Here is a 13,756-nt window from a genome sequence, read left to right on the forward strand (position 1 = left end):
CAGTCTGAAAAACAACCCTCCACCACCACCCTCTACTACCTTTGAGCCAGTTCTGTATCTAAATGGCTAGTTCTCCCTGTATTCCATGAGATCTAACCTTGCTAATCAGTCTCCCATGGGGAACCTTGTTGAACGCCTTACTGAAATCCATATAGATCACATCTACCACTCTGCCCTCATCAATCCTTTTTGTTACTTCTTCAAAAAACTCAATCAAGTTTGTGAGACATGATTTCCCATGCACAAAGCCATGTTGACTATCTCGAATCAGTTCTTGTCTTTCCAAATAGATGTACATCCTGTCCTTCAGTATTCCCTCCAACAACTTGCCCACCACCGAGGTCAGGCTGACTGGTCTATAGTTCCTGGCTTGTTCTTACTACCCTTCTTAAACAGTGGCACCACGTTAGCTAACCTCCAATCTTCTGGCACCTCATCTGTGACTATCAATGATACAAATATCTCAGCAAGAGGCCCAGCATTCACTTCTCTAGCTTCCCACAGAGTTCTACGGTACACCTGGTCAGGTCCTAGGGTTTTATCCACCTTTTATGCATTTCAAGACATCCAGCACTTCCTCCTCTGTAATATGGACATTTTGCAAGGTGTCACCATCTATTTCCCTACAGTCTATATCTTCCATATCCTTTTCCACAGTAAATACTGATGCAAAATACTTGTTTAGTATCCTCCCCCATTTTCTGCAGCTCCACACAAAGGCTGCCTTGCTGGTCTTTGAGGGGCCCTATTCTCTCCCTAGTTATCCTTTTGTCCTTAAATGTGTTTATAAAAACCCTTTGGATTCCCCTTAACTTTATTTGCCAGAGCTATTTCATGTCCCCTTTTTGCCCTCCTGATTTCCCTCTTAAGTATACTCTTACTGCCTTTATACTCTTCTCAGGAAGCAGATCCTTCAGTCCAATTTGTCCATGCTGACCAAGTTAACCAAATAAACTAATCCCACCCTCCAGCGTTTGGTCCATATCCCCCTCAAACCTTCAATACTCATGTACCTGTCCAAATGTCTTTTAAATGTTGTAACTGTACCTCCATCTACCATTTCCTTTGGCAATTCATTCCACATAGGAACGACCCTTTAGAACATAGAACATAGAAGAATACAGCGCAGTACAGGCCCTTCGGCCCTCGATGTTGCGCCGATCCAAGCCCACCTAACCTACACTAGCCCACTATCCTCCATATGCCTATCCAACGCCCGCTTAAATGCCCATAATGAGGAAGAGTCCACCACTGCTACTGGCAGGGAATTCCATGAACTCACGACTCGCTGAATAAGTGTCATCGAGGTGACTCTGTTCCACAACCTGGGCTAGCCTACCCTTCACAGATCCAGCAAGACACAAGTGGAAGGAAGTCGTGCTGAGTCTCATATCATGGAGCCTGAAGCTGCTTTATTGCCTGCGTCTCACCCTGGAAACTGTGCCTCACCCCACTCCTATTCAATCCTGCCTCCCTACCCACATACTCTGAACATTTGGTCACCTCCATGTGGATGTCCATGCTAGGGCTGTGACTCAGGTAGGGGCTTCAGAATAGTGTTTTTCATTTTGGTTTCAACTCCACTCTATTTCCCATCCACTCGATACTGCGGCATGTATCATACTGACACTTCCAGGTGAAGGTTGTTACTGATTAATGTTGTAAGGTCAACTTATTGTTCATGTAAACACACATCCAGATGTATTGGAAACAACTGGAAGAAACAAGCAAATGTATTCAAAAGCAAGACTTACACAAAAATAATCAATAAAACCAATATAACAAAATATGACTATTGTATAAAAATGACAAACAACAATGGTCCCAAAACAGATCCTTGCGGAACACCGCTAGTGACGGCAAGGTGTGAAAAGGTTTCTTCTCTGGTCCTTTTGAATTCTTTCCCGTCTTTCCTTAAAACTGTGTGCTCCCTGGGAAAAAGACCTTGATTATTCACCCTATCCATGCCTCACATTTATAAACTTATATAAAATCATCCCTCTGCCCCCAATGCTCCAGAGAAAACAGTCTCGGCCTACTTATGCTCTCCCTTTACTCAAACCTTCCAAACCTGGCTACATCCTTATAAATCTTTTCTGAATCCTTTCAAGTTTAACATTTTTCCTATAGAAGGTAGACCAGAATTGAACAGAATATTCCAAAAATGGCCTCACCAATGCTCTGTACATCTGCAACATGTCAGCCAAATGTGTCTAAATTAAGCTTCATGGGAGCAGCACAGCGGCTCAGTGGTTAGCAGCGCTAGGGACCCACGTTCGATTCCACCCTCAGGCGACTGTGTGGAGTTTTCGTGGTCTATCCTTGTCTGCATGGGTCTCCTTTGGATGCTCCAGTTTCCTCCCACATGTAAAGATATGCAGGTTAGGTGGATTGGCCTTGCTAAATTGTCCATAGCATCCAGGGATGTCTTGGCTAGATGAATTAGCCTTGAGGCTTACAGGGATAGGGTAGAGGAGTTGGGTCTGGTTGGGATGCTCTTCAGAGGGGCTGTTTGGACTTTATGGGTGGAATGGCCTGTTTCCACATGAGGGATTCTATGTTCATTCCATTCCACGATGATCTACCTGCCACTCCTCGGCGTATTGGCCCAAATGATCAAAATCCTTTTGTAATCTTAGATAACTTCACTAACATCTTCCACTCTGACCTCAAGTTCACCTGGACCATCTCTGATATCTCCCTCCCCTTCCTGGACCTCTCCATCTCCATTTCTGGCAACCAACTCAATGCAGACATCTTCTTCAAACCCATGGACTTCCACAGCTACCTGGACTACACCTCCTTCCACTCTGTTACCTGTAAAAATGCTATCCCTTACTCCCAATTCCTCTGCCTCTGCCACATCTGCTTCCAGAAGGACCAGTTTCACCATAGAACATCGCTGTTGGCTGCCTCCTTCAATGACTGTAATGTCTCCTTCCATGTGGTTGATGATGTCCTTCAGTACATCTCCTCCACTTCCTGCTCCTTCGCCTTTGAACCCCACCCCTCAAATCACAACAAGGACAGAAGCCCGCTGGTCCTCACCTTCCACCCCACCAAACTCTGGACACATACTGTCATTTCTGCCACCTACAAAACAGACCCCACCACCAGAGATATATTTTCCTCCCCAACCCTATCTGCGTTCAGCAGAGACCATTCCATTCCCAACTCCCTTCTTAGGTCCATGCCCCCCCACCAATCCATCCTCCACTCCCGGCACTTTCTCCTGCCACTGTAGGAAGTGCAAAACCTGCAACCATACCTCCCTCCTCACCTCCATCCAAGACCCCAAAGGATCCTTCCACATCCCACAGAGATTTACTTGTACTTCCACACACGTCATCTACTGTGTCCATCGCCCTCGATGTGGTCTCCTTTACATTGGGGAGCCAACTTGTGGATTGTTTCAGAGAACATCTCTGGGACATCCGCACTAAACAACCCCACCACCCTGTGGCCGGACTTTTTAACTCTGCCTCCCAATCTGCCAATGACATGCAAGTCCTGAGCCGCCTCCACCGCCAAACTCTAGCCACTCAACGCCTGGAGGAAGAACACCTCATCTTTTGTCTTGGAACGCTCCAACCACATGTGGATTTCACCAGTTTTCTCATTTCCCTCCCCCCACCTTATCCCAGATCCAGCCCTCTTGAATTGTCCTCCCTGTCCATCTTCCTTCCCATCTATCTGCTCCAACCTCTTCTCAGACCTATCACCATCACCCCCTATCTTTGTCTACCTAGCACATTCCCAGCTACCTTCACTCCAGCCCTGCCTCACCCCTCCCATTTATCTCTCAGCTCCCTTGTGCCACCTCTTCATTCCTGAAGAAAGGCTCATGCTTGAAACATCGACTGTCCTGCTTCTCAGATACTGCCTGACCAACTGTGCTTTTTCAGCACCACACTTTTTGACTCTGATCTCCAGCATCTGCAGACCTCACTTTCTCAACTTTGGAAAGTCAATCCCTTTGGAACACTACTGGCCTCCAATTCGAAAAACAGCCCTCCAGCAACATCCTCATCTCCTGCCATCAAGCCAATTTTGTACCAATTTGGCAAGCTCTTCCTAAATCCCATGGATGAAATATTACTAACCAGTCAACCTTGTCAAAGGCTTATTAAAGTCCATGTAGATAACATCTACCGTTCTAACATCATCAATGTCCTTGGCACATCCTCAAAAAACTCAGTCAAGTTTGAGAGATACAAAGCCATGCTGAATATCCCTAATCATTCCTCGCCTCTCTAAATACATGTGAATCCTATGCCTCGGATTCCCTCCAACAAGTTACCCACCCCTAAGGTCAGATTCACTGGTCTATAGTTTCCAGGCTTCTTGCAGCCTTTCTGAAATAAATGATACAGTTAGATCTGCTCTGGTCTCCCAAATTTCTTCCCTAGCTTCCCCACAATGTTTAGGGATACACCTGCTCAAATCCTGGATATTGATCGATCTTTATTTTTAAGACCGCCATCACCTGCTCTTCAGTCATGTAGACTGTTTTCAAGATGTCAATATTTATTTCCCTGAGTTCCCTAGCTTCTATGCCTTTCTCCACAATAAATACTGATGCAGATAGACAACCTTGTAGATCTTTAAGGGCCCCTAGTCTCTCCATAGTTGATCTTTTGCTCTTAATGCACTTGTAGAATATCTTTGGATTATCCTTAACCTCATCTGCTAAGTTATCTCATATTCCGTTTTCGTCCTTTTTGATTTCCCTGTTAAGAATGCACCTGATGCACATCACAAGATTCACTTTATCCCAGCTTTTTTTTACCTGGTATATGCCTCCTCCTTTTATTCTTATTCTTTTCATACATTGTTTCTTACTCATACCAGGCTTATCCTTCACTCTGACAGGAACATACTGTCTATGAATTCTCATTATGTCAGTTTTGAAAACCTCGGATTACCAGTCATCCCTTTATCAGTGTATTTCACAAAATTCAGAACTTAACTCCTTCCCTGCCTGCCTACCCTATACACATTCTCAAGTGAACTGTCTACCCCAATCAACTTTTGAAAGTTCCTGTCTCATACCGTCTAAATTGGCCTTACTACAATGCAGAGCTTTAATTTTTCTACAAGGCCTATCCTTTTCCATAAATATTTTAAAACTAATAGAATTTGATTTGGTTTATTATTACCACATGTATCTAAGTAGAAGTTTTGGTTTGTGTGCAGTATGGTAGATTATAACGTACAAAGACACAAAGATCACAGGGTGATTGAGCAGAATGAGGAATACAAAGTTACAGCTGCAAAGAAGTTGTACAACAAGCACAATAAACATTAGATTTGAAATTTGAAACATCCATTCAGAAATCTAGTACCAATGGGAAGGAATTGTTCTTGAACCTGGTGGTACGAGGTTTAAGCTTTTGTATCTTCTTCCTGACGAAAGAGATTGGAAGAGATTATAACTGGGTGGGAGGGATCTTTGATAATGTTGACTGCCTTTCCACGGCACTGAGAAATGTAGATGGAGTCAATGGATGGATGGTTGGCTGGCTTGCGTGTTGATGTGGAGGCTGTGTTGACAACTTTCTATAGTTTCTTACATTCCTGGACAGAGCAGTTGCCGTACCAAGTTGTGTTGCATCCAGATAGAATGCTTTCTATGGTGCATCTGTAAATGTTGGTGAGAATTATGATCACTGTCCCTAAAGTGTTCCCCCACTAACACTTCAGTCATTTGCCCTGCTTTATTTCCCAAGAGAAGGTCAGGCCTTGCTCCTTCTCTAGTCAGCATTTCTACATGTTGATAAAATTTTCTTGAATATATTTAACAAGTTCCTCCCTATCCAGGCCCTTAACACTATGGCAGTCCCAGTCTATGTTAGAAAAGTTAAAATTCCTTACTATTACAATTCTATTATTCTTACATATATCTGAAATCTCTCTACATATTTGTATCTCAATTTCCCTCTGACTATTGGATCACTTTAAGCTCCGCAGTTTTACCACATTCAATTGTGACCGATGGTGGACAATTAAATAACTCAGTGGAGGAAGAGAATCTACAAATGTCCCAATCCTCAACAGTAGGAGGGCCCAGAGCATGAGTGCAAAAGATGAAGCTGAAGTATTTGCAACAATGTTCAAACAGTGGTGTCAAGTAGATGATTCATCTCTGCTTCCTCCAGAGGTCTCAAGCATCACAGATGCCACTTATCAGCCAATTTGATTCAATCTGTTTGATTTGAAGAAATAGCTGAGGGTAGGGAAACTGCAAACTCCCTGATAATATTCAGGCAATAGTACTGAAGATAAGTGCTGTTTGCCCCTCGTCAATCTGTTCAAGTACAGCAGTAGAATCTGCCTGGCAATAAGAACAAACGCCCAGGACAAATCCAACCTGACCAATTATCACCCTCTCAGTTTACCCTTGATCATTAGTAAATGTGATGTTATGGGGTTGTCAGCAGTGCAGTCAAATAGATCTCTTTTGACTCAAATAACCTGCTCACAAACATTAGGTTGGCTTCCACTGGGACCACCCAACTCTAGACCTAATTAGAACATTAGTTCAAACAAAAAAACTGAAATCAAGAGGTGAGGTGAGAGTGACTGCTCTTGACATCAAGTCTGCAATAGACGGAATATAGCATCAAGAGCTGTAGCAAAACTGGAGTCAATGGAAATCAGATGGAAAACTCTCCTGGTTGGAGTCATACCTTGCACGTTAATTGCTAGTGGAGATCATTCATCTCAGCTTTAGCACATCTCTGCAGGAATTCCACAGAGTAGTGTCCTATGTCAAACCATCTTCATCCGCTTCATCAATGACTTTCCTTTGATTGTAGGGTCAGAAGTTGGTTGTTCACTGTTGATTGTGCAGGATCTGTGGCTGTCAGATACTGAAGCAATCTGTACCCAAATACAGAAATAATTTGAAGGAGCAGGTGACCCCACTGCACTATTTTTTTCTCTCTCTCACACACACACTCACACACTCTCACACTCACACTCTCACACTCACACTCACACTCACACTCACACTCACTCACACTCACACTCACACACACATTCCATACTCATACCCACGCACCCTCTCACAGGCTTATACCCCATCACACCATCTCGCACACACACAAACACACACTCTCTCATGTGCACGCACATGTACACACTCACTCTGTCTCTCTCCTGTCCATGCGTGCACACATACTTTTTGATGGGGTGGATTTGTATTTGCAGATGCATTCTATTTTGCTCAAAAACTGTAGAACCTGCAAGCAGTCAATACAGGCAGTCAATCTGTATAATATTTGTAAATTCCACTTTGGAAATAGAATCAGTCTGACTCAAAATTGGGATACAGACATACTCTAACCTCGCACCTTTAAGGCATTGTCTGAGCTGAGATGACACCTTTTGTTATAAAACGTTAAATTGTCTTGAGAATGTGACTTGAAAGAAGTTTTGGGGCATACATATTAAATAACCAAAACCTGCAAACCATTCTAAAAGACGAAAGACTTAACAATCTAGGTTGGTTCAATGTATCATTGTATCACTGTAATCTTTTGCTATAAATTCTGTGTCTTATGGTTCTGCTTCACAACCACTTGATGAAGAAGCAGTGCTTCAAAAGCTACTACTTTCAAATAAACCTGTTGGACTATAACCTGGTGTTGTGTGATTTTTAACCAAATACAGAAAGACCTGGAGAATATCTGGTCTTGGCTTGACGGGTCACAAGTAAAATTCATACCATGCCAATGCCAGGTAATGACTATCCCGATCAAGAGAAAATCTAATTATCGATCTTGGGGGTTACCAGTGATCAGAAACTGAATTGGATTAGTAATAAAAATGCAGTGACTAGAAGAACAGGTCAGAGGCTAGAAATCCTGCAGTTAGTAACTCACCTCCTGAGTCCCTCAAACCTGTTAGCCATCTACAAGGCACATTTGCTTAGATGAGGACAGCTCCAACAACATTCAAGAGTTGTGGATAGTGAGGAGGGCTGTTGTCGGCTGCAAAGGGACTTAGGTGTGATGCAGAGCTGGGCTGATGAGTGACAGATGGAGTTCAACCCTGCCAAGTGTGAGGTTGTCCATTTTGGAAGGACAAATAAGAATGCGGAATACAGGGTTAACGGTAGGGTTCTTAGTAAGGTGGAGGAGCAGAGGGATCTTGGGGTCTATGTTCATAGATCTTTGAAAGTTGCCACTCAGGTGGATAGAGCTTGTAAGAAGGCCTATGGTGTATTAGCGTTCATTAGCAGAGGGATTGAATTAAAGAGTCGTGAAGTGATGTTACAGCTGTACAGGACTTTGGTTAGGCCACAGTTGGAGTACTGTGTGCAGTTCTGGTCGCCTCACTTTAGGAAAGATGTGGAAGCTTTGGAGAGGGTGCAGAGAAGATTTACCAGGATGTTGCCTGGAATGGAGAATAGGTCGTACAAGGATAGGTTGAGCGTGCTAGGCCTTTTCTCATTGGAACGGAGAAGGATGAGGGGTGACTTGATAGAGGTGTATAAGATGATCAGGGGAATAGATAGAGTAGACAGAGTGTTACAAGGGGACATAAATTTAAGGTGAAGGGTGGAATATATAGGGGAGATGTCAGGGGTAGGTCCTTTACCCAGAGAGTGGTGGGGGCATGGAATACGCTGCCTGTGGGAGTGGCAGAGTCAGAATCATTGGCGAACTTTAAGTGGCAATTGGATAGGTACATGGATGGGTGCTTAAGCTAGGACAAATGTTCGGCACAACATCATGGGCCGAAGGGCCTGTTCTGTGCTATATTGTTCTATGTTCTAAGCTTGACATCTGCAGGGCTTCCACAGGATAGTATTGTGGCTGGATGGGCTGCTCAAAATGATAAAGTTTATAATGGATTTGATGAAAAATGGACAAGAACTAAAGCATACTGGGAAATGAAAACGAACCTTGACCAAAGTGACTGTGTTAATAAACATGCTGCAATTACCAACAGACAATTTGCAACAAACCTGGTAGCTGCAGACCCTACAACACACACCCGAATTTGGATTTGAATGGAGTCAATGGAACGTCATCCTCAGGGCAATTGGAAACATTGAGGTGTGTACCCGACACCAGACGTGGCATCTTACACCCTTATTTGGAGGAGGCTATGTGTGCCCAGCACCTCCAGGAATGGATGCCTAAGGACCATCCTGCCATCAACATGCCAATGCCTGGTTGGGTCTGATCGATCAAGGTTATTGAGCCTGATTGATCCATTGGTGAACGGTGAAGACTCACCCAAAAAGATGCAAAGACTTTGGAGAATAAGAATGACCACAACACCGCGCTCAGTGCAGTAACTCGAGACCAACAACTGAGAAGAGAAGGCACTCCAGAGATCATTGGGAAAAGACAACCAGACGAAATCACCACATGGAGCACGACCAAGTTCTGGTGTGGTGGTATCTAATCATTTAGAGTTAAGTTAAAGCACAAGATAGATTTGTAGCATAAATTGCTAATTCATAGTGTATTTTGTTGTGATAGTATTAATTGTGTCAAATAAATGAGTATTATTGTTTATTATTACGAGTCGACTCACAGTTCTTTTGCTAGATATAAGAGTTAAAACACACTGTATGGCAGGTGCTACAGAAGCCCAGGCATCTTCAGCTGCTTCAATAATGATTTTTCTGTCCAATATAAGATCAGATGCTGGGATGTGCAGTGATGATCACACACATTCAGCACCATTCACAACTCCTCAGATACTGAAACAGTCCCTTTCCAAATGCAGAAAGACCTTTTCAATATCCAGGATTGTTCTAACACAAGTTCCAGAACAAGTGTGACACAAGTTCCAGGATATTATTCTCTCCAACAAGAGAAGATCTGACCATCACAGGATCCCCACAATCAGCATCCTGGGTGTTACCATTGACCAGAACCTGAACTAGCAATATTAATAGCATGATTAGAAGAACAAGTCAGCAGCTAGGAATCTTGCAGTGAATAAAAAATTTTTTGAGTCTCGAGAGCTGTTCATCATAGAACATAGTACAGCACAGAACAGGCCCTTTGACCCAAGATGTTGTGCCAAGGTTTAATCCTAATGTAAAATATGATACCTTAACCTATGCACCCCTCAACCCACTGCTATCCATGTGCATGTCCAGCGGTCGCTTAAATGTCCCCAATGACACTGCTTCCACCACCACAGCTGGCAACGCATTCCATTGCATTCACAACTCTCTGTATAAAGAACCTACCTCTGACGTCTCCTTTATGCCTTCCCCCTAATATCTTCAAATTATGACTCCTCCTATCAGTCAATCATTTACAAGGGATAAGTCACTTGTACAATGGAATGCTCCCTATCTGCCTGGATGAACTCTGACAACGTTCAAGAAGCTTAACAGTATTCATAGCACTAACACTCCGGAACAATGTGTATCATCTACACGGCATGTTCCTTAAACGGCATGTTCCAAATGCATAGCCACAATCATGTACAAGAATAGGGGCAGCAGATATATGGGCAACACCCACCTGTAGGTTCCCCTCGCCGTCACTCACTATCCTGACTTGGAAATATGTCACTACTCCTTCAGTATGGCAGAATCAAAAGCCTGAAACTCCCACTGTAATAACAGCATTGTGGTTGTATAAACACCAAATGGACTACAGTGGTTCAAGAAGGCAGCTCACCATCACCTTCTCACGGACAGTTTGAAATGGGCATTAAATGTTCACCCAACCAATGAAGTCTACATCCACTGAACATTTTTTTAAAGTAGTTGGCTGCATAGAATCGAATAGTTGACTTTCTACATTCAAACAAGGTTTGTCAGTTTGAATCTGTAAAGCTGTTGTTTCAAACTTCTGTACATAAGATGCACATGAAGATGGCCCCCACTTCTGTGTAGGAAAGACTGAGGTACATGTTCTCTGTACAACTCTATGCAACATTGATGGCAGGCACCCCCCAATCCACCAATACTCCTTCATTTGCAGGCTTGTCAATGTCCTAAGCATTACAGTGAGTAAGCCCCTTTTCTATAATCTGCCCTTTTGCATCAGAAATTGTATACAAGTTCATCCTCTAAGGAAGTGTACATGTCTTGGTTGAAGCCCATTCATTTGCAGTGTATCATGTACGGACAATCTGTATCTCAGTTATTGTCTAAAATATACACTGTGTTAATTTACGAAGTGGTGCCTGTAAGTCTCAATTGTGTAAATATTGCAATTTTCTTGCTTCTACACCTTGTTGTCCTTCCATCAATACTTGGGCCAGGTTACATTTCTTTGATATCTGAAAGGAGAACAGCACAAGTGTAGATTGTGGAAAAGAGGGTGGTGGTGTAAGAGGTGCTTACAGCATTTGCAGCTAATCAGAATAGATTATGGAATGAAGGGGATGAGAGCAGGAGGATTGTGTAAGAAGATGACTTTATTATTTTTATTTCGCCCCTGCCACTTCCATGTCAGCCTCAGCCAACTGACTAATATCAGTTTCTTCTAAAGGGAGCAAGGATATGTAGCATGGTGTATCACCTTGACAAGCACACTTCACCTTCTTGTGCTGTAGAATGAGATGCATTTTATTTGGGTGATGTGGTTGCTATGCTTGAATAGTTGACAGTGTATATAACCGATGAGATGTGAAGGCAAATGAGCTGTGACAATAATAAAGATTGATAGATCTTTGTATGGTCTGAGTCTAGTGATGAAGTTAACGGATATTGTACTTGAAAATGTATTCACTAACCGAGACTACAGAAAATCATCCTGGGTCATCAGGACTTGACATCTGCACGAAAATCCCTGGTTTTCTGTTCCTGGTGAGGTTATTGAAAGCTCAGTCCTGTGTGCAGGAATGGCACCGAACCCATTTGTTAACAGGATTTGGCTGTAGGCCATCCTGACCTTTTTTTGGGAGAGCCCATCTCTCCTTTTCTGTATACTATTGACTAAGTCCTCCAGTGCAGCATCGGAAAATTGTAGTTCCTCTTTCTCATACCATCCCTGCTTCTTTGCTAAGTCAATATCAGTTAGAACTTGACTTCCAGTAACTGGTCTGGCTAAGTGCACCTCCCATTAAACGATGCAGACTGACCTTAAGTATTGCAGACTACATTCAACTGCTGTTAGCCTTTTAGGATTTGGGAATTCCCTGCTAAGAGATGCGATTACTCAATGTGACTCTCACTTGCTGTACACTGCAGTCATATTAATTATCAAGCAGCAATGGGTGTGAGCCGATCCAATATTGTGATGACTGCATCCCTTTTGAAGGTATTGTATTGAGTCCCCATTTTGTTCCCTTTTGCCTGATTTTTGCCATAATGTTCTATACCCTCACATGTGCTTCCTGTAAGGACTCCATTCTATTCTGCAGTTTTCTTTTGTCTCCATCACACCGATTATGATGATGCCACCTTCCAACGTGGTGCTTACAAGATGTCTTCCTCTGTTGTCAGCCATGGACTGTTTCCTCCCATGCCTACCCCTACACCCCCTCCACGTGGTTGACAGGGCCCTCAGCCATGTCCAACCCATTTTTCACACTTCCGCCCTCACCCTTTTCTCATTCCCAGAATGAGTATAGGGTTACTATACTTTTTTTTAGATTACTTACAGTGTGGAAACAGGCCCTTCGGCCCAACAAGTCCACACCAACCCGCCGAAGCGCAACCTACCTATTCCCTACATTTACCCCTTTTACCTAACACTACGGGCAATTTAGCATGGCCAATTCACTGGAATTCCTGAAGAAGGGCTCATGCCCGAAACGTCAATTCTCCTGCTCCTTGGATGCTGCCTGACCTGCTGCGCTTTACTATACTATACAGGGTTACTCACTTCCTCCTTCCAGTTTCTGTATTAAAAGGATCATCCTGTGATTTCTGCCATCTTCAGCAGGATGTCCCAACCAAATACATTTCCGTGTCTCCTTTTTTACCACCAGCATTCCACAAGGACTATTACCTCTGCTTGATTACTGTTCAATCATTCCGCACACCTCTTCATCCATTTCAGTAGATTGTATGACTCTCAAACTAAAGTTTCTGTCCTAGGCTGCTGCAGTGTTCTAGTGAAAGCAGGAGTAACAGCATCTCACTTTCCCCATAGGCATTTTACAGCCTTCAGGATTCACTATTGATTTCAACAACTTCAGACCACGAATACCATCCTCCCATTTTGATTACACTGCCCAACTGTGTCTTGTTTTCATATATTTAATCTGCAGAGCTGACTTAGTTTCTGCTATTAGCACCTATTACTAATAATATCATCACCTAGTCTTCATTTATGTCATTCCTTTTATACTATTAACACTCATTTGCCTTTTGTTTTGCTCACCATCACCATCTAGAATAGAAATATAGAATCCTTGCAGTGTAGAAAGAGCCATTCAGCCCATCAGGTCACTACCAACCCAAACTCAGCCCCCTATCCTATCCCCTTAACCCTACATTTTTATCTTGGCTAACCTAGCTAGCCTACACATCATTAGACAGTGCAAACAATTTAGCAAGGCTAATCCAACTAATCTGAATGTCCTTGGACTGAGAGAGAAAACCAAAACACACTGAAGAAGCCTAAATAAATACAGGGAGAACATGCAAATTCCGTACAGTCTCCCAAGACTGGAATCAAACCAATTTCCTGGCCCTGTGAGGCAGCTGTGCTAACTACTGAGCAACCGTGCCATCCCAAATCATGAAGATGAGAAATGAAGTCAGTAGTGCTTTAACTTCTGCTGAAGACCCCAATGGATTTCAAATCCATCGCCTCAGCCA

The 13,756-nt window shown here is 43.2% G+C and overlaps 1 protein-coding gene across 3 annotated transcripts in view; it reads left to right on the plus strand.

Moving 5' to 3' along the window:
- Positions 1 to 13,756, plus strand: part of idua (alpha-L-iduronidase) — a 262,582-nt gene that overhangs the window by 111,008 nt on the left and 137,818 nt on the right. The window lies entirely within an intron of this gene.

This window comes from Chiloscyllium plagiosum, chromosome 32 (genome assembly GCF_004010195.1).
Source record: "Chiloscyllium plagiosum isolate BGI_BamShark_2017 chromosome 32, ASM401019v2, whole genome shotgun sequence".
NCBI lineage: Eukaryota > Metazoa > Chordata > Chondrichthyes > Orectolobiformes > Hemiscylliidae > Chiloscyllium > Chiloscyllium plagiosum.